The sequence below is a fragment of the Corapipo altera genome, unplaced genomic scaffold, assembly GCF_003945725.1.
Source record: "Corapipo altera isolate COAL_440 unplaced genomic scaffold, ASM394572v1 98, whole genome shotgun sequence".
Taxonomy (NCBI): Eukaryota; Metazoa; Chordata; class Aves; order Passeriformes; family Pipridae; genus Corapipo; species Corapipo altera.
The window spans coordinates 5409925-5436407 of record NW_020884914.1 but is presented as its reverse complement, the minus strand read 5'-3'; the positions used below and the strand labels follow the sequence as shown (position 1 = coordinate 5436407).

General features: G+C 39.8%; 1 protein-coding gene and 1 long non-coding RNA gene across 13 annotated transcripts in view; both read left to right on the top strand.

The window, feature by feature from the left end:
- RBFOX1 (RNA binding fox-1 homolog 1) overlaps positions 1–26483 on the top strand; it is a 1158532-nt gene that overhangs the window by 308348 nt on the left and 823701 nt on the right. The window lies entirely within an intron of this gene.
- The window catches only part of LOC113952596, a 41007-nt gene continuing 22659 nt past the window's right edge, over positions 8136–26483 (top strand). Inside the window, exons 1-2 of the long non-coding RNA XR_003529598.1 lie at positions 8136–8216; positions 11438–11529. This is a non-coding gene — a long non-coding RNA (uncharacterized LOC113952596). The remainder of the gene's footprint in view (positions 8217–11437; positions 11530–26483) is intronic.

Genomic DNA, 26483 nt, shown 5'->3' with positions numbered 1-26483 from the left:
ACACATAATATATCCTAAAATATGAACAGTAACATTAATTGTTTTCCCTAACTTGGCTTGAAACTTATTCATGTGCTTTGAAGTGATCATAAGAATTCATCTAAGTAATCCTAAAAAAAAATTGTCTAGGGAAAAAAAATGGGACATTTTAGGTAAATTCCTTTTTGTTAATTCCTTGAAGACTCTTCTATGGTATATTTTATATATATATATATATGTATATATATATATATAATATATGATTGCTGTTGATATTTTTATTTAGTGTTTGCAAGGTATGAAGAGGTGTTTCTTCCAGCAGAATTTAAAGTATGTCATGGACTGTTTGAAAAATTTTCGGATTTGGAGCTGATGTGATGGGCAGGGTCATTACAGATCCTGCTTAATATATGTTGCTTCCATGCTGCAGCTTGGAAAAGCCATTGCAGATGGCTCTTAGTGTGTAAACCTCTAGTAAACAGTCTCACAACAGCAGCAGGAATTGTTGGGTCCCAAAGGCTTTGTGGCTTAACTGGAGAAACTGTTGCACACAAATTTGACTTTAGCAATGTGACTTGAGCATCTGGTACCCAAGTAGCTGCTGAGCTGAGTGAAGGTGAGGACATACCTGTGTGCATCACTGGGCTGGAGTTCAGTGAGGATGAGTTCTAGTAAATGGGGGTTGTAGAGAAAGGAGTTCACCTACACAGGGCCAACAATGCTGTTCTTTCTAGGTAGAACAGCTTGTCTGACAGTTATGTGAACAAATGTTGTATACACTAAATAATAAGAGGTTTTATATGTTCTTCACCTGGGCATGGTTCAGGTTACCTGCTCCCAGCTGAACTCATTTCAAGTGTATTAAGATGGTTGGGACATTCAGGATTCGTGTTTCGGGCACACTGAACTCAACTGTGGTTGAAAATCAGCTGAATAAGTCAAACAGCTCTGTCCTTGCTCCTCTAATTCTGAGGAGACTCTCTTTGGAAGCAGAAATATTCACTTAAATGCATCCTTTAAACAACATGCACTTTGAATTTTAAAGAATGAAGATCAAACTAATAGGAAAAAAGAATTCCCACACACACCCCTCAAGCTCTCCCAGCTCTGAGGTATGTGGGATACATTGCAAAAGGTAAAGTATAGGTAGCGTAAAAGTTAATCTCTAAAGAACAACTTTTGATAATGCCTTTGTATTGGTAGAAATGTCCTAAACTCTCAGTGGATGATTAGTAGAACATGGCATCCTCTTGTTGTCTCTATGCTGTAGGGATTGCCTGTATCATTAAAATAGAATTTCCACCATTTTAGTTTACTGGATTTCAGAAGACAGAAAATAACATTTCAGTCAGCCCTGCTTGGCTGTTCCTGTCCCTGGATGGCTCAGAGCTCCTTCCTTCAAGGAAATTCGTGTCCCAGTGGTTCCATACACACACCAACATGCATTTCTGTGTCAGCAAAACACTTCTGACAACTGCAGGGAATGCTGCTATTTGAGAGTATTCCGAGGAAATAACCTCTGCTGGGAAATGCCTGTGAAGGTTCCACGGGGGTGGCTCAATCCTGCTGTTTTCACTGGAGGAAAACCCTCCTGGTTTCTGGAAGGGCATCTTTGCACCGCTGGGATGTGCCGGCATTCGGTTCCTCCTGTGTTCCAGTTGTGTCCCTCCTCAGAAGGGAACCTCCAGCCACGTTCTATGTCCCCCAGATCTGGGTCCTGCAGTGCAGCTCTCCCTCCTGCCTGCTCCATCTGTGGCAATCCCACCCAGAGGAGCTGTTGCAAGCCAGTGAGTCCCCAGTGGGATGTAATAGAACGGAAGCAGATGGCGAGCTGAGGGAAATTTCAGGGGAGGGTTACATTTTCCAGTTACTGTCTTTTTGATTTCACTCTTATTGTCTGATGAATTGTGTCAGATCTGATCCTTCAGATTGAAAAGCTGCTTCTAAATGTGCTCCCAAATGTACAGATAAAGTAAATGGCTGCTGCCAACGTACTCTCTCAGAAACTTAATTTTTTAATGTATTTTAGGAAGGGCTTCTTGTTCTGTTGTGTCTGCTGTGTGATTTCTGCCTTCAGCTGAGGATTCTTTTTCTGTCATTTTATATGGCGATGACTGTGGGTTCAGGAGCCTGCTGTGTTTTTTTAAACAGCATACTTACCTGTGTACTTGTAATTTATCTTGGCCAAGGCAAGCAGAAAGGCTTTCTCTTGCCCTGGCTTATTTACACAGCTTTCCTTTGGCTTGTTTGTAGTCTCTGATTAACACAGGTCTATATAACTCTGTTTGCCAAAGCAAGACTAAGAGAGAAGGGAGACACAGACCTTGAGACCTCAGAAGCAGAGCCAAGGAGGACACAGAGCCAGTGGGACAGCAATGCCAGCCTCTGGGAATGTGAGGAGAGGAGGATGCTGCCTTCCCAAGAGGAAGGCTCCTGCCCCCCTGAGGACTCGTGGCTGCACAGAGGGTTCACTGCCCTCAGAGCTGAGGAGCAGCCAGAGGTGCTCCCAGCAAAGCCTCTGGGCCAGCTGACCCTGAGCCCTGTGGCAGCTGGAGCTTTTCTTTGTGATTTTCGGGAAACTCTGTCACAGCAGGGAAGGCTCAAATCAATTCTGGTGGGAAGCAGCAACCTGTGCTGCCCAGAAAGCAAAGTCCAGTATTGAAGCTGATCCATTTAGTGCCAAAGAGGTCACAAATTGGAGCATCTTCACTGTAAGAATCCAGGGGGTTCTGGAAGCACTATGAGTTTTGGCTCTTTGATCTTTGCTCTGATTAATTCCTATCCAAACAATTTATTAGAAAGCAGAGAACCTTTAATTCCACCAACTAACAATTCAAACAACAGTTGGGATAGGAGATGCTTTGACTTTTAATAGCAGAGGGATTTTAATCCTGCTTTCCCAGTTCTTCAGTGCCCCATTCAGTATGGTTGGCACCACTGCCTCATCCCTCTTGCTTCTTTTTGTTGTTTCCTAAGTAAAAAACCTGTTTTGACTGACAAGCAAATATTTGCCAAATCATATCATATTTATGAAATGGAGTGAAACAATGTTTTTAACTATAAAATAACCCGCCAAACCAAACAAAAAAACCAACCCCAAACCTGTTTGCCTTCTAATAGTAAATGAAAAAGCTCATCCAGCTGTGACTTTCAAGATAATCTGTTAAAGACAAGACACTTCCTTTGCAAATTCTAAGCAAGCAGGTGACCTCACACAATAACTCTCACCCAGGCCCACGTGGATGGTTGGTAACAACTTCAAACCTGGCATATGTGGAAAGGACAACACTGCATTTCTAAGACCCTATGGCTGAAATATGAAAATATTATACTCCAAATAAGAGCAGCTGTGACTGAGATGAACAGTTCTCATCAAACCAGTGTGAAAATAAACATTATGCACAATGATCAGCCCTCAGTTGAGTGGAGGCTGGGAGGTGTGTATTGGTCCAAACTCACATCCAGCTGATGAATTATCAGTAAACATTTCTGTATTACCTACAGATTCTCAGACTTTTCAGTCCACGGTTATTTTTTCTGATTATTAACTGTTATTTTACACAAAATTCAAGAGGACTAAGAAACGTCAGGGTAGTTTTTACAAACAAAGAAAGGTAAAATTCTTCATTGTTTCATCCTCTCTCTGTCGTTTTCATCCAGAACTGAGGACTGAACCTGCTCATTTAACCAGGGCTCCATGGCAGTAATGGCCAAAGAAGGTTATTGAACACACAAACATTATCTACATCCATCTTATCAATAAATGTGTCATGAGCCAATTTGATGCAATTACATAGAGGTGCCCTTTCTACAATACCAGTAGATCACTTTGATGTGCAACTCGAACAATAATACTTTAAAATACTTTAAAATACCTTTAGGGGAAAAAAAAGAAAATCAAAACTCATTTTCAGGCATAAGGATATTCTCTGGATGGTCTCTACATATTCATTAAAGAGAAGGCTGATAGTTTAGCTTGAGAAAACCCAGCAGTAAAAAATCTCTCACGTGAATTATGTGGAATTAGGACTCAAATCTTGGATAAAATTAAGCCCCCCTCTAGCTATGGCCAATACTGTGCCTGCCCCAGTATCAGATGTTGCTGGACTTAATAATATTTTGTTTATTATTGCAAAATTATGCTTTGGTGACTGCACTTATAAAAGTGTAACCAGATCTTTTCTGCCTCATTTCTTCCTGTATCCTTATATCATGTTCAGTCTTATTTTTCTTCTCCCTCAGTTAAATGCTGCATGTTGATTTATTCCATTATGCAAGACAAGGTTATAAAAGGATTTCAACTCTTTTGAATTGAATCAAGGTCTGAGGAGTGGGTAAATCTAAATGAGGTGGAATTTTGTAGTAGATCATAATGGCAGCTTTCTGAGTGCTTCCTTTTATTTAGTGCTGGCTTATTTACTCAGGCTTAGAAACTCATAAACCTTGTAAATATGCATGTAAGTGTAATGAACTTCCCTAGACTGTTGTGGCTCAGCTTCTTTCAGTATATTTTATGTGCCATTTTATGTATTTCTTTGATTTTCTTCCTGTACTGATGTTGCAGACAACTAGGGCATTTGAGCTACCTGATGCTGTTGCTGCTTAAGTAATATGTTTATGTGATGGAACATTCTTTGGGAAGGTTCATGTTTAGCACTTTTCATGCAAGAATGATTTAGAAGCATCAGAAGTTTCCAGGAACTCTGAATGTTTGACTTGGCTGCCATCTGCTACTTTCTGGAGCCTGAAGAGGCAAGAGGTTCATCCTTTTCCAGGGTAAAATAGTCTGTGGAATTCATATCTATATTTGTGAGGCTGGCCAAATACACACTGGTGTACCACCTTTACAGAGGCTCTGCCCAAGCAGCTACACTGCTGATTTCATCTAAAACATCACAGTGCCTTGGAGAATCCAAGGAGTGTCATGTGAAAAGGAGGATACAGGGAGAGTGTTGGTTGTAGAACCAGCACGGTGGGGAAGGAACAGCACACGGATCACTAAGAAGGACTCAGAGCACCAACACATTGTTATTGCCTTTGCAGATCAAGTTTGGATCCCTAAAACATGACTTATGAACAGCACATAGCTCATTAGCCTAGGCAGGAGTCATTAGAATGATAGATGTATAAACATCTTTATATTCCCGAGCAAAGGAATATATTTTGCAATTCTCAGCACCTTTCAATGCATATGGAAATCATGCCATGGATGTGCACATCACTCCTGAGTGCCCACTCAGGGTGCTTCTGGCTCTCCAGGAAAAGATGTACATGTGCCCCTACATACAGAGGGCAAAAGCAAATGAGGATAACTACACTGCAACAAGCATTGGGATTTAACAGTGCTTAGATGAAAATGTGTATTTATTTTAAACTTAGATTTGTGACTTTGCTAATCAGAGTCCAAACTCCTGATTCTGTTGCACCTGGTTTGCATTATTCTTATAGGATGGAATTAGTGAAAAAAGTATCTTGAGTTTATTCTCCATAAAGGGAATTTGGAGTTGCAAATGGCCAGTTTAGGAGCACTTTCAAGCATTTCTATGTTCCAGCAATCTCCATGCTATGAAAGCCCCATAGGCTGCTAGACAGTTATATGTCTTTTTGTTCCTCTCTAATGAAGCCATAATAAGGCACCAAACCTCTCTGAGTCATTCCTCAAAAATGAAATACAGAAGCAGTGCTGTGTTGGGCTATGGCACTGTGTGATAAAGTGCTATAAATACAAATTACAGCAGCACCAACAGGGGGGTTTGTGCAAAAAGGTAGGAAATTCTACTTTTCTGTGAATGTTTTTGGTTTAGCTGCTGACAGACCTGAAACAGCTCTGGGGATTATCCAACATGAATTCCAGGAATAGTGTGGTAGATATTGAGCTCCCGTTTTCCAGCTCCTATGAAATTAATGGCAGTAGGAAAAGCAGAAGTCTCATTGTATTTAGAAAAATATTGGAAAGTGCATTTAAACTGCTTGTTTAGAAACAGGCCAGAGCAGCTGGAGTACAAGAATGTCATGATGACTCCTCGGGACTGACCATCATGGGCATTGCTGTCCGTGTTCCTCAGTGGGTGCAGTTTCTGTGGGCTGTGAAGTCATAAATATCTCCTGAAATAGGGATCAGAAGTTATGCTTTTAAGTTGTTTTTTTTCCAGTAAGCATGTGAAAATTCCCCATCAGGATTGCAGCTGTGTAATTCAGTATTTCTATCCATGATCCCTCCTGAGTGTGTCCCTTCCCTTTTCCCACACTAAATGTGCACACAGGAGCTGGGCCAGACTTCCCTGAGCTGCCTTGTGCAATCCCAGGTAATTCATCTCACTTTCCCTTTCCCTTTGAAAAATAAGGCTCTTTCAAAATCATTAGGTAATGACACTACTATAAAGGAAACACATCATATTTTAGCAGCAGGACTCCTCTGAGCAGTGGTTTAATGAGTGTGAAAATACAGGATTTGAAGTGACTGTGGCTTATAATACTGCAGGTAAATGCTACTTCCACTCACCCCACAAAAATTCTCGTAAAACTCCTAAATTCAATAGTGTAGACTAACAGAACAATTTTACTGTGTTTGCATCTTTTTTTCTGAACATTCTACCTGAATAAATTTACATTTTTTTTCATATTCCACTGTACACAAATTGTGTAGATAAAATCAATAAATTTTATTATGTTACAATGTGCAATACAATGTAAAATCAAAAACCAAAACAAATCAGGCCTCAACATAAATACATACTTCAGGATTTTTCTGGAAGCTATAAAAGATATATGAGATTAATTTCTTTGGCACAAATAAGGATCTGTAACCTAAGTTTCTTTAGCCAGTAATTATTTAATTTTACAATTGCAAGAGCTAGACATAACACTGACCATGTAGTGGATGGGTGAATTTGTGAAGTTCTTGAAATATGAAATTTGGAAAGTAATCCTTTGAATGTTATTTTTCTGTCCTCTCTGTGCCTGTTCTAGCATTCTCCTTTTCCATTTTCCAGGCTCACCAAACATCACAACCTTTATTAACTTTAATTATAAAGTTTATATGTCCCTGTGAAGGCCTTTACTGTAAACCAAGTCCTTATTAGTCAAATTTCTGAAAGAAATGAAAAATGCCTTGACAAGACCATCTTAAGCCACTGTTGCAAAGCCATTTAAGTCACGCTATTGTAAAGAAGCAAAGATCTGGAAAAAGTGATAACTCAACCCTCAGGAAACTATGGGCAAAAATAGAATTGAGCTGTAGTCCTTTATTGTGGGAAAGACTTTGACATTTATGCTGTTTATGACTGAAAAATTAGAGAGGGTACTGAAAATCTACAGCTTAGTGATGAAGTTAAAATAAACCAGCTGACACTATTCCTCTGGAGGACAGTGACCTTCCCCTTACCTGGAAAATGTTAATGCTTCTGGTTGAAACCAAATTTGTGACGGTAAGGGAGTGTAAGACTGGGTGTGTTGGATTGCTGGTACCTGAGACAGATGCCAGAGCAGTCAGAGGTGGATCTGGGGAATGACCAGAGATCCTGGGCACTGAGAGGGCAAAACTGAGCCTGGCACCACCTGAGCAGCCTGAATGAGAACTACAGGAGCTGCAGTCGTGGTGAGGAGGAAGGATTTCTTTGGTAGGATGTGTAGGTAGGACAAGGTGAGCTACCACTGGTGGGAATTCTTTCAATGGAGGAGGTTGTCAGAGGGCCTGTAAATATATGTATATGTATATATGCCATGAGGGTGGGAAGAAGACAAAAGCCTCTACAGACTTGCTGTTTTGTGCTGAGATCCCAGGTCTGGTTAAAGTTAGGACTCTGGGGAAGAGGTGTTAACAGCTACATGACACATTGCCACAGTCATTGTTGCTGCTCCCCATGTCTCCCTCACCACAGGAGCAGCATCGAGGCTGCTCAAAGGTCTGTCCTCAGCCTGTAGAGCAAGAAATATGAGGTGAAACTGTGCGCTGGTTGAGTCTTTCACATTGTACATACCTGAGAGAGAAGTAACAAGGTGTAAACCACTTAAAGGCTTTTTAAGGACAACAGAGACTGCGTGTCAACAGAAATTAGTTTGTATCATAATGTAATTGTGAAGTCTGAAGTCTTAGCAGATCCCCACACGCACAGAGATGCCACATCACACACACACAGAGGAAAAAGAGAAGAAGGAAGAAAAAAAAAAGCACCAGAAGAAAAAAAAAGCACCAAAAACAAAGCTCTCCTGGGGAGTTACCAGTTAGATGCAAGCAGGTGGATTTGTGTCATCCTGACAGGATCAAGGAAGGCAGCTCTGGCTCCACACTGCCAAGTCTTGTGTGGAGTAATGAGTTTTTTATATTAAAATAATCTCTTGATAGCCCTCCCTGGTCTCAGTAAATATTAGAGATATTAATAATAGTGTGGCAAACCGGTGCTTGTTTTGTAAGGTTAAATGTATTTGTGTTGTTAACAGAGTGCTTATTTTTCTTTACCTTTGCACAGGACTGAGGTTAAGACAAAAATAGATCCTGCTGCACCTTTTTGACCGTGACACTGTATGTTTTGTTCAGTTCTTTGGGATGTCTGAGATCTGTGGCAGTCAGCTTGTTCCTTTCAGCTTGTTCCTTTCAGCTTGTTCTTAATGCTAATTTTCCATTTCCTACGATTTTACTGGAAAGAGGTAAAAACCATGAGAAAAGCCTTCAGAATGTGGAACTTTAATTATTAGTACGCAATCTCGATTTAGAGGAGTTCTTTTAGCGTGTATTTTTCACAAAGCTGTGAACCTTGCTTAATTTTAGCAAGTCTGATGAACTAAAATAGATGTCCTCTGCTTGAAAGTCAGATGATTCAGTTGAACCACAGACCCTTCAGCTTTTCAGGGCTGCAGGGCTGTGGAGACTCTGCCTTTTAGAATGTTTGTTAATTGTTGAAATGGAAATCAAGTATGTTTGGCTTTTTTTTTTTTTCAATCTTGAAACATTTTTTACTGCAGTGTGCTTTGAGCTGCTGTTGAAAATCTGTGAAGGTATTACCTTAATGTTCATAGACAGTGATTTGGACCATGGAGTCAAGGAATTGTTACATATTTGGCCCATGCCTTGTGCAATATCTGTGCTGCATTGCAATTCCAGCCCCTGACAGACACTGATAAGATGTGGACAGGGCTTTGGGTTACTCTCACTCGCTGGGGAGATTTTCTCACAAGGAGAAAACAAAAGGAGAACCAGGATTTGGAAAAAAAAATCTATCCAGTTTGAAACATCCCTAGAGCCAATCATGCCATGTTTGAAACCTTCCATTCCTCCAAGCTGTCAAAAATCTGGCTTTCAGTGTCTGTGGCCTGATTTTCTGACTGTTTGTCCTGCAAACTAGCACAGGAACTGAATGTTTAGCACATCTTAAAGTCATTCTGGGACTTGCTACTTGTTTATTTGGGTATGTGCCTGGAGAATGGCAGCAGATGATTTGCAATCCAAACCTATCAGAAGTTGGGATGAAAATTGTCACTTTTGGTTCTACTATCATTATTCTAATTATGCATCCCTTGAAACTTAGAACAATGGCATTTTAAGCTCCAACCAGGTCTTCAGTGGGGAAAATCATTCCAATTTGGAAGGAAAAAGAAAGGAAAAATTGTTACAAAAAAAATGTCTGGCTCTCTAAAAGAGAGAGAGAGAACACAAATGTGAGGCTGAATGGATGCACATTCCACCACACATGCAAAGCCTCTTCCAGGGCTTTGTTCATGTTTGAATCTGGCTCTGGTTCTCCCAGCAGATTTGTCATTTGGACCCCACATTTGTGGCACATTTGTAGTCTCAGGCCTTTAATGAAAGAACACTTTGGAATCAGATATCTGCAAAACATTGTGAAGGGAAAAGATTATTTACAAACATGACTTCAGAATATAGAATAGAACGTTTTCTATACAAAATAAAGTGTCACCCTGTTGGAAATCTTTCAAGGAAACCTCATCTTATCTGTTTTGTTCTGTGGAGATGATTCAGTGTCTGTGGTTACATCACAAGACAATGTGGCTTCCACTGAATTTGTAGGGACAATCTATTTTGAGACACTGAATGAAATCTGCTGTGTGTGGGTAGAGTCAGTCTATCCAGATGAAAATTAAAGGAAGTTTCAGCTGACTTTAGTGGAATGCTTTAAGGGAAAAGGTGATATCAAAGAGAAATCTTCAGAACACAAATTTTGGGTCCATCAGTATAGGAATTCTAGGGAAAAATACTGGGGAGGAGCATTTAGCCAGAGGTGTAACTGGGTTTACAGCAGATACATGATGTGTAATCCTTTATTCCCAATACAGCTGGAAACTTGGAGAGCCTGGATTGCACACGTGCTCTTAAATGGTGCATAAAAATGAAGGGTGCACATAGAATATTGGGTTTTGTGTGCATTTCATTATTACACATTGTGGTTTTACCATATACAGAACAAGCTGAATGTTACCTCCCAAACTGCAACTATTTCAAGATAAATATTTTCATTGATAATAAGTTTTCAAAGACAGTTTTCATGACATATAATCACACTGCTAATTTTTCAAGCACAGATAGCTAAATCTAAAGCCTGCTCTATTTGTTTTGCTTTTTAATAAAGGTAAAATTTTGGTTCCTAAACCAGCTTTCACACACTGAAATAAGATATCACTTGGATTGTTCTCTGAAGCACCTGGTGCAGATATTATAAAACAAAAGTTAAACTTTATAGAGAAGTAAATCTAATTTTCTGTTACTCAAAAGTGCATACACACTTCTCTAGTTCTAATTTTTTTAATTCTACTCTGTGTTTATCCTTTAAGAACATTTTAGCCTATAAAAGCACAGGAAAAGCAAGGTTCTAATTGGCTGAGGTAGCACAAACCACAGAATACTGAGCTAATTTCATTCCTCCCTGACACACAAGCACCTGTGATTCCTCCTCCACTTGTTGGTGTTTGGGTGCACCTGCCTGGAGTTGTGTTCCATGGTAATACCTTTAACCAAAATCATATTTTGAATTTGCTAATAGCACTCATTGTAATTACTGTGTAATACTTAATTGGCATTCATGTAATTATTATTTTAAACCACTTTACATGTTCTGATTTGAATTTTTAATTTAGAAAACACATATTCAGTCCTTCGATCTGATTCCCTCTGGATGGCTGTGGATGGAACATACATTTTAATGTGTCAGGTTATTTGTATGCAACAGGATTTTGCCATTCTAAACTCCTGAATCTATGCTAGTATTTATATGTGTAAAGTTACTGGCAGTCCAAGGTCATATATTTTAATCTCTAAAACCTTTGGTTGCTCACACAGTAAAACTATTTAGATTTGAGGTTCTTTAATAAAATACATACAAAATAATTTGTCTTACACAGTATCTTAACTGCAAGTTACATTTCTATGCATTTTTAAATGCATGCTGTTAATAAAAATATCTAGCTGTGCATATATATAATTTTAATTACTTATTCTTCATTTCAGAAAAATAAGTATCTTTACATTGAATTTAGAAGTCACCTTGCAGAGATTAAAAGCCAGCTGTATGGACAGGATGCTAGGAAGTCATTAAACAGGTATGATTTAAAGAGGACTGGATAAACTTTTTACCTACTGTGGCCTCTATGAGCCTGTACCTTCTGATACTGCAATATTAATTTTCTTTAAAAGTATGGGGTGTCAACTGCACCCAAGGCCTGGGGAGGTGTTTCTCTCAGGAATAATTACAGTCCTGCTGTCCTGGCACATTGGCTTCAGTGAGAAACAGTATTATTCTGAAACACCACCAGGATCTTATCTAGAGGCACCAAGCCTGTCCAGTGTATCAAATAATAAGGCAGACACTATTTTAACACAGCTTTACTTTATTCAGTCCATCTGCAAATGTTATAGAAAGGAGTGATATAATTATCTGTATTCTGTTACTGAAAGGCTAAGTGTGTCTCATGAAGAAAATCTCAAAAAGATTTTAATTAAGTTAAAACTAAAATTAAGAGCTGGAGTATAGAAAATGTCCTAAAGAATCTTTAATATCAAAATGAGCTCATAGCATCTTCTAAAATATAAGTTAGTAGAGGCAAGTTAATATTCCTTCAGTGGAGAAAATGAAAACAGAATTGTACATTTAGTTTTAGAGGTCTTGAATACTTGGCTCTTTTCAAGTCCTGTTTCCTTTCTGTCTGTCCCTCAAGCAGACCATGAATGAGTGAAGTCTCTGTGCAGCTCTGCCTTTAATGTCTCTCAGAAAACAGGGTGTCCTTATTGCTGAGAAACTCACAGATCTCCTGATGAAAAAGAACATCATCCTTACGGGAGGTGCTGTTGAATCTGGTACCGTGGGAGGTAGTTTCCTTACAGCAATGTGTAAATTCAGTTTATTAAACTTAACTCTGGAAAAACACCTTCCCTGTCCCCTTGTGGCATCTCAGAGCAGCAAGTGCCCTGTTACCATTATCCCCTCACCGTGGGTGTCCCCATCAGCAATCCTGTAATGCCACAGAAAGGGAATCACGCTGGCAGGAATTACTAAGGCGCTGTTTGCTGCAGGACAAGTTTGTAGATCTTTTGTTTGTGATTTGGAAAACTTGGTGAGCGCCTGCAGCTTGTCAGACGCCAAATGACACACGAGCCCCAGCGGCCAGGTAATGACCGACCCTTCCAGGGGCTTCAGTCCGAGCCTGCATTTGTGCCATGTTTCTTCCCAAAGCCTGTGTAGGTGCCTCACAGTTGGTGCTTCACACACCATTCCCAGGTCAGGGTTAAGGTTTTCAAAGCAAAGCACACACATGGCACAGATCTGTGCCTCTGTGCCCAGGAAGGGGCATTGCTCCTGCCCAGCTTTCACCCCTCCGGTTCCTCCGGCTTTCTCTTCATCCTGTCCCTGCTGCTCCCGCCTGAACATCTGCCTGTAAAACTAAGTTTTTCTTTTCCTTTTTTCCCCTAACCTTGATGAATGGCTTATATCTCAACACAGAAGCTCACCTTTCTCTAAACTGCAAATGATTGATAGGGCAGGAATAGCAGTGGAACAGGTTCTGTGTCCTGGCAGCCTCTGCTGCTGCCGGGGCTTCCCTCCAGGGACTGGCAGGAGCCTCATTCCGTGCAGGAATTTAAAGCCCTACCAAGCCAGTGAGAAACCGGGTGGGATTTTGAAACTCGTACTGCACAGTCTGAATATCCTCTAAAAACAGCAAGCCCAGAGTGCTCTGCTGATTTTCTGTCGTGGAACACTTTGAAGGGCAAATATTCCTTTTTGTTTTGCGCGGGTGGTATAATTTTGATGGAAGAACTCAGCACCATCAAATACAAGTTCACATGCTTGTATTTGTTTTATATGTTAAGAAAGAAGATGAAAGACCATGAATATACTTGGTTCAGAAACATTAATTATTTCTACATCTGTATATGCTTTGATGCACATGCTACATAATTCTATAATTATTGATAGTTCTGTAATATAGAATATTAATTCTGTTCTTGCTCTACTATCATTTAAAAATTCCATTTTCCCTTAGCCTGTTCCCTGTACATTTTTATTATTCAAGTGAATGTAACAATGACCTTTTTGAAAGAATGTCTAGTTATATTAGTTACACTTTTAAATATAATGAGTTCTTAAGGCCAGGTTTTCAAGTCGTGTGTCAAGGTGGTTCCACTACAGTCAGGGGATTTGTGCCAGATTACACCTACAGAAAATCTGAATGTAAAGCTGAAGACAGTCGTTTATTCAAATTTGTATGTCTAAATTTAGGCAGAAAAGGGGAAAAAATCAAAGGTGACTGAAAGAGAATAGATGTCTAAGTGATACGACTTTAACAGGTTCCTGTGATGACACAGATAGAAATGTGCTGGGAGAAGTTAATGGCTTTGAAAAGTAAAGACCAAAAGTACAGTAATATCCTTGAAAGTGCTGAATTCATGAGTCAACATTTAAAAGGGAGCCTGTCTTCCCACTAAATAGCTTTTCAACTTCTTTCTTATCATAGTAGTCCTTAATTAAAATAGTTCAAAGGAGTTGGGTCATAAAACTCCATTGGTTTTTTTTTGTGCTAAAAAGAATTTCTGCACTCAGCAGACTTCATCAGTTCTCAAAACTTAACAGTTGAGTCAATAGTCTCCTTTTCACTCTGGTGAACTACACACTGAGAATGCCATAAGCAATTATTTAATCTTAGTAACTCGGGGTTAGTTCAGGACCGCAGTGGTCTAATTAAAAAGTGCTTCAGTGTATCATTGATTTCTTGCTATGACGACAAAGTCCTGCTTAATTCTGCTTTCCTCTGAAACGAGTGCTGCTGCCAGCCAAGCTTGCTGCAGGAACACCGAGGGGCAGGGAGAGGCAAACGTGACCATCACTGGTTTGTTGGGGCAGAGAGGGAAGGGAAGAATCAAGAAAGATCAGAAAACGGAGAGGAGAATTTTAACTCGCGGTGGCAAAAAAGGTCTATGATATTGGTTTAAATACCTGTTCAGTCAGCCAGTCTGAGGAAAATCTGAAGGATGGGTCGCTGTTTTCTCAAGATAAAGCTTTGCAGCAAGTGTTGCATTGCCAGCACCAGGCGTTGGGCTTCAGTGATCTATTCACTGGTCAAAACATCAACATCCCAAATTCATTGCACTGCCTCAGGAATGACCTCCTCTTACCCTGCTTTCTGTAGTTTGGAGTTTCATTCATTTGTCATCTTGCAATCCTGTTTCTGGTTTAAATTTCCACTTCTGTTGAAGATATAAGCCCAAGTAGTAGAGTGAAAAATCCCATAACCTCATTCATAACTGTCATGACCTTTAATTCAGAAGTCACAGCTCTGGAATAGCTGCAGTTAATAGTCTTTTTAAGAGCTTTATTCATTCTTTGGCTAAAAATTCGTACAGCAATGTTGATTGGGGAATTGATAAGACTCGTGGAAAGTGAGTTGGGAAACAGAACAAGAAATCTCAAAATTTTAGTCTTTTTATTATTATTATTTCAGTTCAGCTGTCCTGTTAGCCTGCTTCTTGTTCCAGTTCTGCTCTGTGGTTTTGTGCTTTATTGTATTAGTTATTAGCTTGTAGAACTCTCAGTAAAGTATAAGATGTAGGAAAACTGAATGATAACAACAACAGTGTCAAGCTAATCAGATGAAATATTTTGCTTTTTAAACATTTATATTTCAGGGAAATATATTCTCCACATGAAGCTCCCTCTCACCTGAATACTCTTGCTCATTCACCATTAAAACAGTTTCCCTAGAAGAAAAACTCAACTGACAGTCTTTATTCTGCTACCATTAATGAAAAATAAGATGGGAAAGCCTACAGTCAGTTCTACTAAACTGCTGTGAGCAATTGTTAGGGGGAGGCTGTAAAAATCCCACTCTGATTGTCTTTGCATTTATGGACCTTTTCCAATCAGGGAACCAGCTCATGCAGAACACAACCTTCCTACTGCTTTGGAGTCAGATCTGTGCCTGCCCCATTATAAACCAAATTAGCCATTTTCTGCAGGCTGCAATAAACTCCAGCTCTTTCATCCCAGAGAATTTCAGACAGTCGAGTACAGGAACAACTGACAAAGTGTAAAACTAAATTAAGAGCTCAACTCCCCTTATCTTCTCAAAATTCCTGTCTTGGTATTTCAAATTCTATTTGCACCCAAACCAGCTCCACTGTTGAAGGAATGGCATCTGTCAAAGTCCGTGCCATCAGTGTGATGTGCCAGTAAACCCCTTATATTTTTGCATCTTTTCCCACATACCAGGAATTGCTTTGACATGTTGAAACAAATGCCACCAAATCCATTTGCACAAATGTTGGTTGTGCTCAAATTCTCAGCACACTTCTGCTTCTTGGCTTTTCTACAGTGATACATTAAATTCATCGTCACATCCACAGAGTAAGAAGATTATCCAACTTCTATAAACTGATCTGAATGAAGCAACAGTGAATTCAGGATCTCTCACTTGTGTATATATTCACTCCCTCCCCAGTCCTTTAACACTCCTGCATAGCTGGATTTCTCTCAGGGAATCAATAATAAAGGCAAATGCTTCAGAATCATCTGGTTTGGGAAGAAAGCTGCTCCCTCAGAGCCTCACTATATGCTGGGACTTTCTTCTTAAGCAAAAAAGTATGGCTGCTGTAGTTCTTGTATTTCCCATGTTTCCAGGGAATTGATTTGAAGATTTTAAGAGCTCCTTTCTTGCTCCTGGCTCACCTTGTCAGGCTGCTTAACTCCACAGGACTGTGGAGCCTCTTATCATCTCTTAGCCCTAAGAATTCAGTCAAAGCCCTGCTTCCAGCTTCCCACCAGCTGGCTCCTGCAGCGATGCCCAAAGTCACCACTACCCTCAGATTCAGCCCTTTCATGGTTTCTTACAGAGCTCTCAAAGAGAAAAAAAAAAAAAAAAAGAAAAGAAAAAATCTCATTATATTGTTGCTAAGTCCATAATGTTCCAAATTGTACTGACTCTTTGGTCAGAGTTCAGTGCAACAAACCGTGCAGGGAATATTTTTTGAATCAGATAAAGATTTGGGAAACACATTACATACTGCTTGTGATTTTGAAACACAGTGAATGCTCTAAAATGTTTTTTCTTCAGCTGACCCAAACCCAGGAAGAACAGAGTAGAAAGCCTGTTGTAGGTAACAACACCTTCTCTTTTCTTGATAAAACAGAAAATACATTTAGAGGGGTTCCTTGGTTGTTATTTTCCCTTTATTTTGCCCCCTCCAGCTTCCTGTTGGAGGCCCAGCCCACTGCATGGTTTGACTGGAGACAGAAAAGGCCTTGAGGCTGTGTAAGAACTGCTCAGCAGTAAATAAAACATCCCTGTGTTAAAAACAGTGTTTTCATCACAAATCCAAACCACAGCACCATGGGGGCTGCTGTGGAGAAAATTAACTCCATCCAAGCCAGTGTAGCAGGTTTCCCTGGAACTCAAAGAACTTTTCCCTAACTGCAGAAAATTTATAATTCATTTTTCACTAACTGAGAATACTTGGACGTATTTCTGGATTTCTACTGGATTTCCACTACACTTGGGCTGATGTAGAAAGAACTATTTCTGTCCAAAAGAGTCTTCTTCCTTAAAAAACCCCAACCCCCAACATTTTACTAATCAATACATCATCACAACACTCCTGTTCCCTGCACCTTCCCTCTCCATATGGTTTTACATATGCATAAGCAAAACTATCTGCTTTCAGATAAGTCTCAACTATAAAAATTCTCCATAATAATAGTAATTATTTGATCTCTTTACCAGTTCTTGCTCATCTCAGTACTCACATGGTGTGGATGTTCATAGTTTCACCAGTGACCTGTGTTTGCAAAGCAGCAGCTTCCCCTCTATCAATGTATTATTATCAATTTATGACTTGTGAGAGAACACCACTGATTAATCTCTGTGTGGTTTCAATAGTTTCAATCATTTTGTGATGTTGAACCCCAAAATGCTTCTCCTAAATACAATTTGAGTTTGAAAAGATATGGCTCAGAAGTGGTTCACAAGTTGCATTGTTCATATATTATGCATTTTACCAGCCATGGAAATTTTTGGAATTAATTGTGAGAACAAACCACGTGCACACTGTTTTCTAGTGATTTAAGATGCTGAAGGGTTTTAATGCTTGACTTGACACATTTTATCATAATTTTTAGTGGATGCCCAGCTCTATTTTAAGATGAACTGTCCTGCCAGTTGTTTGAATGCAAACAGCAAAGCCTGTGTCTCACCAGTCAGTTTGCCACATCCACCAGTCTACCAGGGCATCTGCCTTTCAGTCAAGTAAATAGGGCAATTTCTAGTTCTGATTCTAGAATTCACAAATACTGTCCTTAATTGCTGATGTGAGGCTGCCTCTGGACCTTGTGAAGTCAGCAAAGTGATTAATGACTCATTAAAAATAAATACGTTTCCCAAAAGAATTTGCAGGGATTCAACTGTGAAATTCTTGCTGTACTCCATGGGAGCTACATGACTTAATCCCCATGACCTGCACTTTATGAGTAACCTTTTGAAAAATAAGCAACTTAAACAGCTGGAGACATGCACTATTACAAGGTACTGCATGGCAGTGCAGCACTCCAGACAGAAATGGGGTTCGAAATGAAAACATTAGTTACTTAAACTGGCAACTCGAACAAGGCTGTGTTGGTGACTGGCTTTGGGGGCTTCATGTTCCAAATCCTGAAAACCTTTTGGCATTGTCCACAATGAGGTTGAAAGAGGACACACTGAGCTGGGTTTCACCACAGCATTTACATGTGTACAGTCAATCAGTCCTGAGAGAAAATGAGTGTATTTTCAAAATATGTCATGAAACGCTCCAGCAGGCATAAAAATCAAAACCTGTTGTTATTGAGGACAAATATGGTAGTAAAGGAATAAGGTGTCTTTGACTTCTACATTTACAGCCAGTAATTAATTAGGAATGTAGTTCAGGAAGCAGGAAGGAACATCCAGTGTGTGCTGCACAGGTAAGTCCTTCCTGTAGAAATGCAGCACAACTCAGCTGTTTCTAAGGTGCACCACCAAATGGTCCTTCATCCATCCCAGCAAATTATAGAATCTTCATTTATTCATTCATTTTCTGGTGTGTTTTGTCATTCCAGGTCCACATAGATCTTTTTTTTCAGCCCTCTACTCTACAGATATTATATTTCTTACAAGGGATGGTCTGCAACACAATTTTTTGTGCCTTTAATTGTAAATCCCTGATTTTTAGTCCAAAAAAACCCAAGTAGCTGTTTACAGTCTTGCTCATATAGATCATCTGGGGTTAATTATGAGATATCTTTCTAAATTTCTACCAAAGTTATGTACAGAAATACATTTCTTGCTTCGAACCCTGCTTGGTGTTTACTCAGGTATCATGTCCATGGCTACGTGAGGGACCAGGCTCTTTTACTGTCAGAAAGTAGCAAACTATGTGCTGCTGAAATTCTTTATTTCATATAAATAACCGAAGCCAGATCATTAACCTCATTGCAGCACTGTGACCATGGCCTCTTCTCCACACTCTGCTCTTTTAATCACACCATCGATCATCCATCATCTTTCACACCACATTCAAAAACTTTGTCCTTGCCACAAGGGCTATTCACAAGTTTCTACACTCTCAGCTTTAAAACATGGACAGTTGAAAGGAAAAGGGGAAGCAAGAGTAGAATGAACAACTGGCAGTTTTCTATCACTACTTATGTGCAATTGTGTTTATGGATTAATTCTTCAGATGCTCACACAGGCCATGATTCTTCAGGATATATATTTTTTGTGTGTATCACTTATCACAGGGGTACCAACCAGCCTTTACAGACTTGATTTGGTGTTCAGTAGCTGGTGTAACAGTGAGCTGCAGATGTGCTGTCACAGCTGACTCTCCAAGTGTAGCTGGTCTCTGAGGAGAGGGAAGGTCCTGTGTTACACAAACCCACCACCCCCAGCAGTGAGAGGCTCCTCACTGACTGTGATGGACATGGATCAGGCCTGGAGCCAGGGGGTGCTTGTGTGCACACTTACATTTCACCAATAACCACCTTCATTAACCAGCCTTCATTAAGCTGAGCAGTTAAAGTGGCTGCTGACCTCTCACCACCCGAAACAGTCACATACAAATAGTAAATTAAATCAAGCATTAATCAAAACTGTAAAATAGCCTGCTTAATCCTTCCAGAAACAACACACCCACAACCTTCTTCCAAACCCTTGTCAAACAAATGGTTTTTGCAGTGTATCTGGAAGGTCATCAAGTCCTGGGCTATTTCAGGAGCAAGTTCCAGATGGTCTCCAACACGCTGAATAATGTATGCCTGTGTGGGAGTGGGGAGAGAGGGGCTTGAAGGAACTATTATACTGATGGGAGTAAATCCCTGCATTTTACATTCATATACGCCAAGGTAGGTGTTAAAAGTGCTCTCGTGTCCTTTGTTTCAAGTGGCAAAAATAACTTGTTTCAAGAATCTTTAGTGACAGTATCCATTTCATCTTTCACTCAGCAGCACTCTGAGCTTTTGTTTGGACTACAATTGTGTTGATTACAGGAGCACCAGTGTTTTAATGGGATGTGGCATTTGTAGTGTGACATTCCACGAGCAGTAACCTTTTATCTTGTAATTCTTGGAATGCTACGAAGTGAAAAGCTAACAGCTATATATGCATTATTATAGACAAGGTAGTTATTAAAGGAAACATATGTGTTTGAAACTGTTTTGTATGCATATCATGGGGCTGTTTGCATGAATTTGCACGGGGGAGTTGGTTGATGATGAGCTCAATGTGCCCTGGCCCTGTGTCCTGGAAGCCCAGAAATCAGAGTTGTCCTGGGCTGATCCCACAGCATGGGCAGCAGGTGAAGGGGGGATTCTCCCCCTCTGCCCCCTCAGGTGAGACCCCCCCTGCAGAGCTGCCTCCAGATATGGGGGAACCAACAGCACAAGGACGTGGAGCTGCTGGAGAGAGTCCAGAGGAGGCCACGGAGGTGCTCCAAGGGCTGGAGCCCCTCTGCTCTGGAGCCAGGCTGGGAGAGCTGGGGGGGGGTCACCTGGAGAAGGCTCCAGGGAGACCTGAGAGCCCCTTCCAGGGCCTAAAGGGGCTCCAGGAAAGCTGGAGTGGGTCTTTGGACAAGGGATGGAGGGACAGGACAGGGGGGAATAGTTTCAAACTGACAGAAGGCAGGGGTAGATAGGTTATTGAGGAGAAATCCTTCCCTGTGAGGGTGGGGAGGCCCTGGCAGAGGTTGCCCAGGGAAGCTGTGGCTGCCCCACCCCTGGAAGTGTCCAAAGCCAGGATGGACAGGCCTTGAAGCAACCTGGGCTAGTGGAAAATGTCCCTGTCTGTGGCAAGGAGTTGGAACAAGATGATTCTTAAGGTCCTTTTCAACCCAGGCCATTCCATGATTCTGTGATTTTTTCAATGCACAGGGTAGACAGTAAATGCTATCTGAGCACAATCCAACAATCCACACGCCTCAAACTGTGTCACCACCTTGACTGAGTTTACTCAGAGGTGCCTGTCTGCCCACACTGTGAGTGATAGGGAAACATCGAGCAGATCCTAAGCTGAGAACAAAATCAGACCATCTGGATCAGTTGTGGACTTAGGTCAGAGGTGAAAATGGGATTTATTAACCAGTGGACCTTTTCAGGCCTGACATTGCATTCTGACCAATGCCATGATGGGAGATGAAGGACATGGAGTAAATATACATTTCACGCCTTCATCTCTGCATGCAGGAAGATGGAGGTGGCACTGTATGATATCAGTCATAAAATAAAAAAAAGAAACAAAACCAAATATTCTGCAATAATGTTAAATATTAATAATAATGCTAATTATGTCACAGAATGGAAATCTCCTTTTCCCCTTGCTATCTTTTGAGTTCCCTTATGGCCATAGCTCTAAATCCATGCTCTTGGTGAAATTCTGTTCATGTGTAGAGAGACCAAGGGTATGGAAGAAATTGCACACAGATAAATCAGTGCATCGTTTTTGTCCTAAGGTAATAATATTTCAAAGTACTTTCATTCTGATGGTTTTCAGAATAACTATTTGAAGTGAATTGTTGGCCTTGGACAAATTCCTGGAGGAGATAATGACGTACATGTCACAAAAGAAATCATTGTTATAGGCACAGCTGGTGACAGTGCTCGGTGTCAACAAACAAGTAAGTTGACATAAAGCCTACCATTCAATTACTGGCATAAAGAAATCTCCTCTAAAACAAGATTGAAGATGTGGCCTATGGCACCTCAAGTTTGAATAATAGAGCAATGGTAAAAAATAGACAATATCAGGGATGCAGTAAGAGAAAAATTTAATTTCTAATCCTCATTGTGTGCCTGTTCAGAGGACCAATACAAAATTTAAATTTCCTATATGGTCAATGTTCCCTAATTGCATTTTTATACTTTGTACATAAGTATAAATATGTTTCCAGCTTGACACTGTGGCTATTAAGGTAATTACAACGTCCAAACTCTCCATTTGAGTTCTCTTCTCCAGGTCCGTCACTGTTCACGGGCTCCAAAGTGCATTGATGTTGTTCTTCAAGCTCTGCAGGAGAATCCATAAACCTATTCACAGCAGTAAATTGTTCCCTGCAAAAGATTGGATCACAAAAGTGGTTGGCTATTGTCAAAATGTCACCCAGAAGACAATAGAAAAACCAAATAAAACTGGGTGTCAAACAGCTGCTGTCGCTGCAGCCCAGGGGGATGTCAGGCTGGACAGTGTTCTGAGAGACACTTGGTGGCTGAAGAAAATCAGGGGTGAGAACTCTGCAAGTTCCAGTCCTTCAAAGAGAAATCTAATGAAAGAATCAGGAAATTATGAGTTTCCCATTGATGACTCACTACAGGTGTTCTTAGGGGAATTTATATGAGGGAATGAGAACTACAGATGTTAATTAAATCGTGGTCATGATTAAGGGGCATGTGAATTTAAAAGTAGACAGCACCATGGGCAGATCAGTCATTAATGATCACACACCCCCTGAAGTTTCAAAAGAGGCAGAATATGTACTAGGAATTCTAAGGACTTGGAGAAGAGGCAAAGGAAGTCATTAAGCTCAGTCTTTCCTGTGACAAAATCTAATGATTTCCACAGGATTTTGCCCCTTCCTCTGGGGATTATTTCAACTGGCAGATTTACAGTTGTGTTTTATTGACTGTGTGTTCCAAACAGTCAGTTCTAAATACACAGCAAATAAGTGTCAATAAATAAGCAGCATAACATAAGGCTATTCATGTAAGTAACAGGTTAATATTTCCTTAATAGTTCTTTATGATTGTTATGATTATGAGTTAGTCAAGACACTCCAACCTATAATACAATATAATATAATTATTATTGCTAATTATTAACAGTATAATTACAATACATATAAAATATAATAATATAGTATGTAATGATGATATAATATAAAATAGCTGACCTCCCTGAGGCCTCCACTTCTTCTTGAGGAGGCAAATTCTGTTTGGCTGATTGTGATGTCCAATGTGTGTGTAACACTGTGTGTCCTAGAACATGAATTGTGTTCTGTTTCTAGGCTGGTGTTGCTGCACCTCCCTTGCCCTAGGGACACCTGTGATTTGAGAGGTATCACAAATTTTTTATTGCTCTCTTTTTACAACAGCAATTCTGCAGGAGAAGAGGAACTCATGACATCATTGGAGATGAGAATTTTAATTTAAAAGCCTGATGCTCAGTACCGAAGAAACCAGGTCATTAACTCCAGTCACGTGGTTGTTTCTGTCCCAAACCAAGTGACAAAATCATTACTTAACTAAACTAAAAGCAACTCAGAGGAACTTGACTAAAGAACATCTGTCATTCAGGTGTTTCTCCTGTAGGTCTCTCTGCACAGAACACTCTTCCTTGGGGTTTAAAATTTCTCCTGGTTTTTATTTTTTTAAATTTTAAATGCTTGTATATGAGGAATGAGATGATAAATTTAGGAAAGCAATCTGCATTTGATATGTTTCCTCTTTTTCATGTGGAGAAATTTCCTAATTTTTTCTATTCTAAGGCCTAATTTCCAACTATCAAATGTTTTATACTTCTGAGTCAGGTATGTGGACAGGCACCTGAAATCCAAATGTCCAAGTCATTTACATTTTTCTCCTTGTTTAAGGGTATTTATGTACTTTTCCATGTGAGCTTATCTGTGACCTATAAGGAACTAGAAGCAGTGGGACTATTTCACATGTAAAACATAATAAAGTTTAACAATCACTTAAAAAAGACAAACGAAAAACAAACAAACAAACAAAGAGTTTAGAAAGTTATTAGAAAAAATAATATGGTGAATGATGGGAATTGAAGTCCATCCAAGCTACTGGGCTTTTGCTGTTAAATTTGACAACATCAAACTCCATACACTTTAATACATTTTTTTTTATTTAAAAAAATATACAAGATACACTGCACTTATTTCAAATTTGATTTATTTTAAATTTGATTTATTCAAATTTTCTTTCCTTCAAATTCCTAACATAACTGAACCTGGGGTGGAGAACGTGGTTCCTGTACAGTTAAAATTTTATAAGCAGTTGATCAAGAAATCTTTTTTAGATTGAAAACAAGCTCCAAGGTCCATTTTGAGTCCACATCCACTCACAGGGCTACTTCTGACACAGCCCAGGAGAGCTGTGATGGATTAACTGAGTGCATAACAGATATTGTTTTAGTGCATTAGCCCTGATTTCCTGTTCCAAGTGATTGATTGAGCCTCAGTCAAGACAGTGTCCACAGCAAATATTAAGCAAACTTACCCAGACACAATCAATCACTCTTATCAAAAGATCACCACATTTGGAGCATAAAATGCTAAAGCCTTACCTGCTTTGCTCTGTCTTCATCCAGTTTAATTATATTTCTTAAAGGCACAGAAAGGCAGGTTGTGTTTGTGGAGCTGTTGTTTGCTGGGTGTGCTCCTCCAGGCTGGGCAGCTCTCGAGCACAGAGCTGTTATTTGCTTATATTGCAACATGTTTGCTATTTTCAAGAAATGTATGTTTCAAAAAGACATAATGCAGTAATCACAAGGTAATTTGAATATTTAGAGGATAACCTGACAGTAAGAAATATAAAAGCTGACCCTGGTGTTTTCGTGGATTACCACTGGCAACAATATTTTCTCTGAGCACTGCATTTCTAAAGAATTCTCATATATTCTGCTGTGATTTTGCTTAGTTTATTTAACAACTATTTAAGCCCCTATGAATATTATTTAAGCACAGTCAAAAGGTCTTCTTTATAGCACACAAATGTGATTTAATAATTTCAAGGCTATAGAAGATTCTGTTTCTCTTTATCAGGCTGTGGGTAAACCAAATACTGTCAGTGGCCTCCTGTTCAGATTTGTCTGTCTGGAAACCCTGAAAACCAACAGAAAACACAGGGAATTTTCAGCTCTTTCTTGGATCCCAGAGTTTAGACTCTTAACACACTTGGTAGGATCCTACTTAATACCAGATTTTTTTTTTTTTAAAGTGTATAGGAATGAATGGACCTTCCAAACTAAAATGGAAAAGGAAGGACAAGGATCCTACATTATGGGGGGAAAAAAGTGAAGTAGCAAAATTTAAATACTAAAGGTTGTTTGTTTTTTTCTTAAAAGCTAAGAATTACTTATTCAAAAAATGCAAAAATAGAAAATCAGGATTTAGGATGCTGTTAGTCAGCTGCAGGAGAAACTGTGGAGTTGGAACTGCTCTGGCCCAAGATTTACTCACCATGCAGCATAAGCTCATGAACTTTCTCTGCTGTCTTGGGAATTATAAAAGAGTGGTATCAGACATTTCTCTGAAGGACTTCTCCCCAGGAATCACCCTTATGGCCACCATGGATCATTAGCCTGCAAGGTGGGTAGGAATTGAATCAGTTTTTGTCAGAACCAGCATTGTTTTGGGTCACTGTTGGTAGCCCAAGACACCACTACAACTTGGTTTCACTTTTCTTTCTCTTTCTTTCTTTTTTTTTTTTTTTAAAGCTTAGCTATAAAAATTGTATCTTGAAACCAATCTCTACTTTCCTGGTAAAGGGATTCTTCCCCTCCTGTTCATACTGTAGCTGGAAATAAGGGTTTGCCCCACTTCCATGACTCAGCATTGAATCCATGGGCACTGATGCAGTTTTCAGTTGCCTTCCATCTCAAAACTCATCAGAGTGACTGTAGTCTGACATTCCACCAACCTCTGATAATCTTGGTTAGATGGATTTTTATAGTGTAAGCAGAGTAAAACAACTTCTTACTGCTCAGACAAGAACACAAATGCTCATCCTGTTCATATCCAAGAGAGCATCTGCAACAGCCTTTAATTGCTTCAGAGCATGCAGTGGGAATGGCTTCAAATGAATTTAAATTGCAAGCTTGGTCAACTAAAATGCTTTTAATTGTTCTTTGGCAGCCATTCAATCTACTTTTTACACTCTGATTGTAGTGTGTAGCTGCTCTGGTGTGTGCATGTTACCAGGACAGAAATGTATCATAGATACATAAAAATACAGAGATATATCACCCAAAAATCATTGTCTGTAGAGATGTGACACCACCATGTACCAGAGTTTAAAAACACTGCAGTCATAAAAGGTGTATTTATATAATACATTATAAGAAACAGTAGTTCATCAAAGGATGTGTGATGTGTCCTTCCCCATTCCCTTTTTGTTAGCAAAAATTGATACAGGAGGAAACAGAAGCAGTAGGAAGTGTCTGCACACACATGGAATATTTCAATGGCCATCTCTGACGTTCTTGCTTTCTGTCATGTAAGTCCCAGACAGTCAAGCTTGAAAAGTTCACTGCAAAAATGTATTTTTGGTCATACTTTGACTCATGACAACTCTACAGACCTCTAGGCCATTTTGCTCTTTTTGCACTTGCTTTTTTTCATGGTAAATCTGATGAAGGTCTTTTGGTGAATGAAGGGTGAGGGAAAGTTGCTTTTTGTTACTCCTTAGCCTTTGAAAAATCCCAGCTAGGAGTGGAACTTGCCTCTTTGCACTGCTGATGCAGTTACAGCAACACACAGTAGGTGATCTATGTGATAC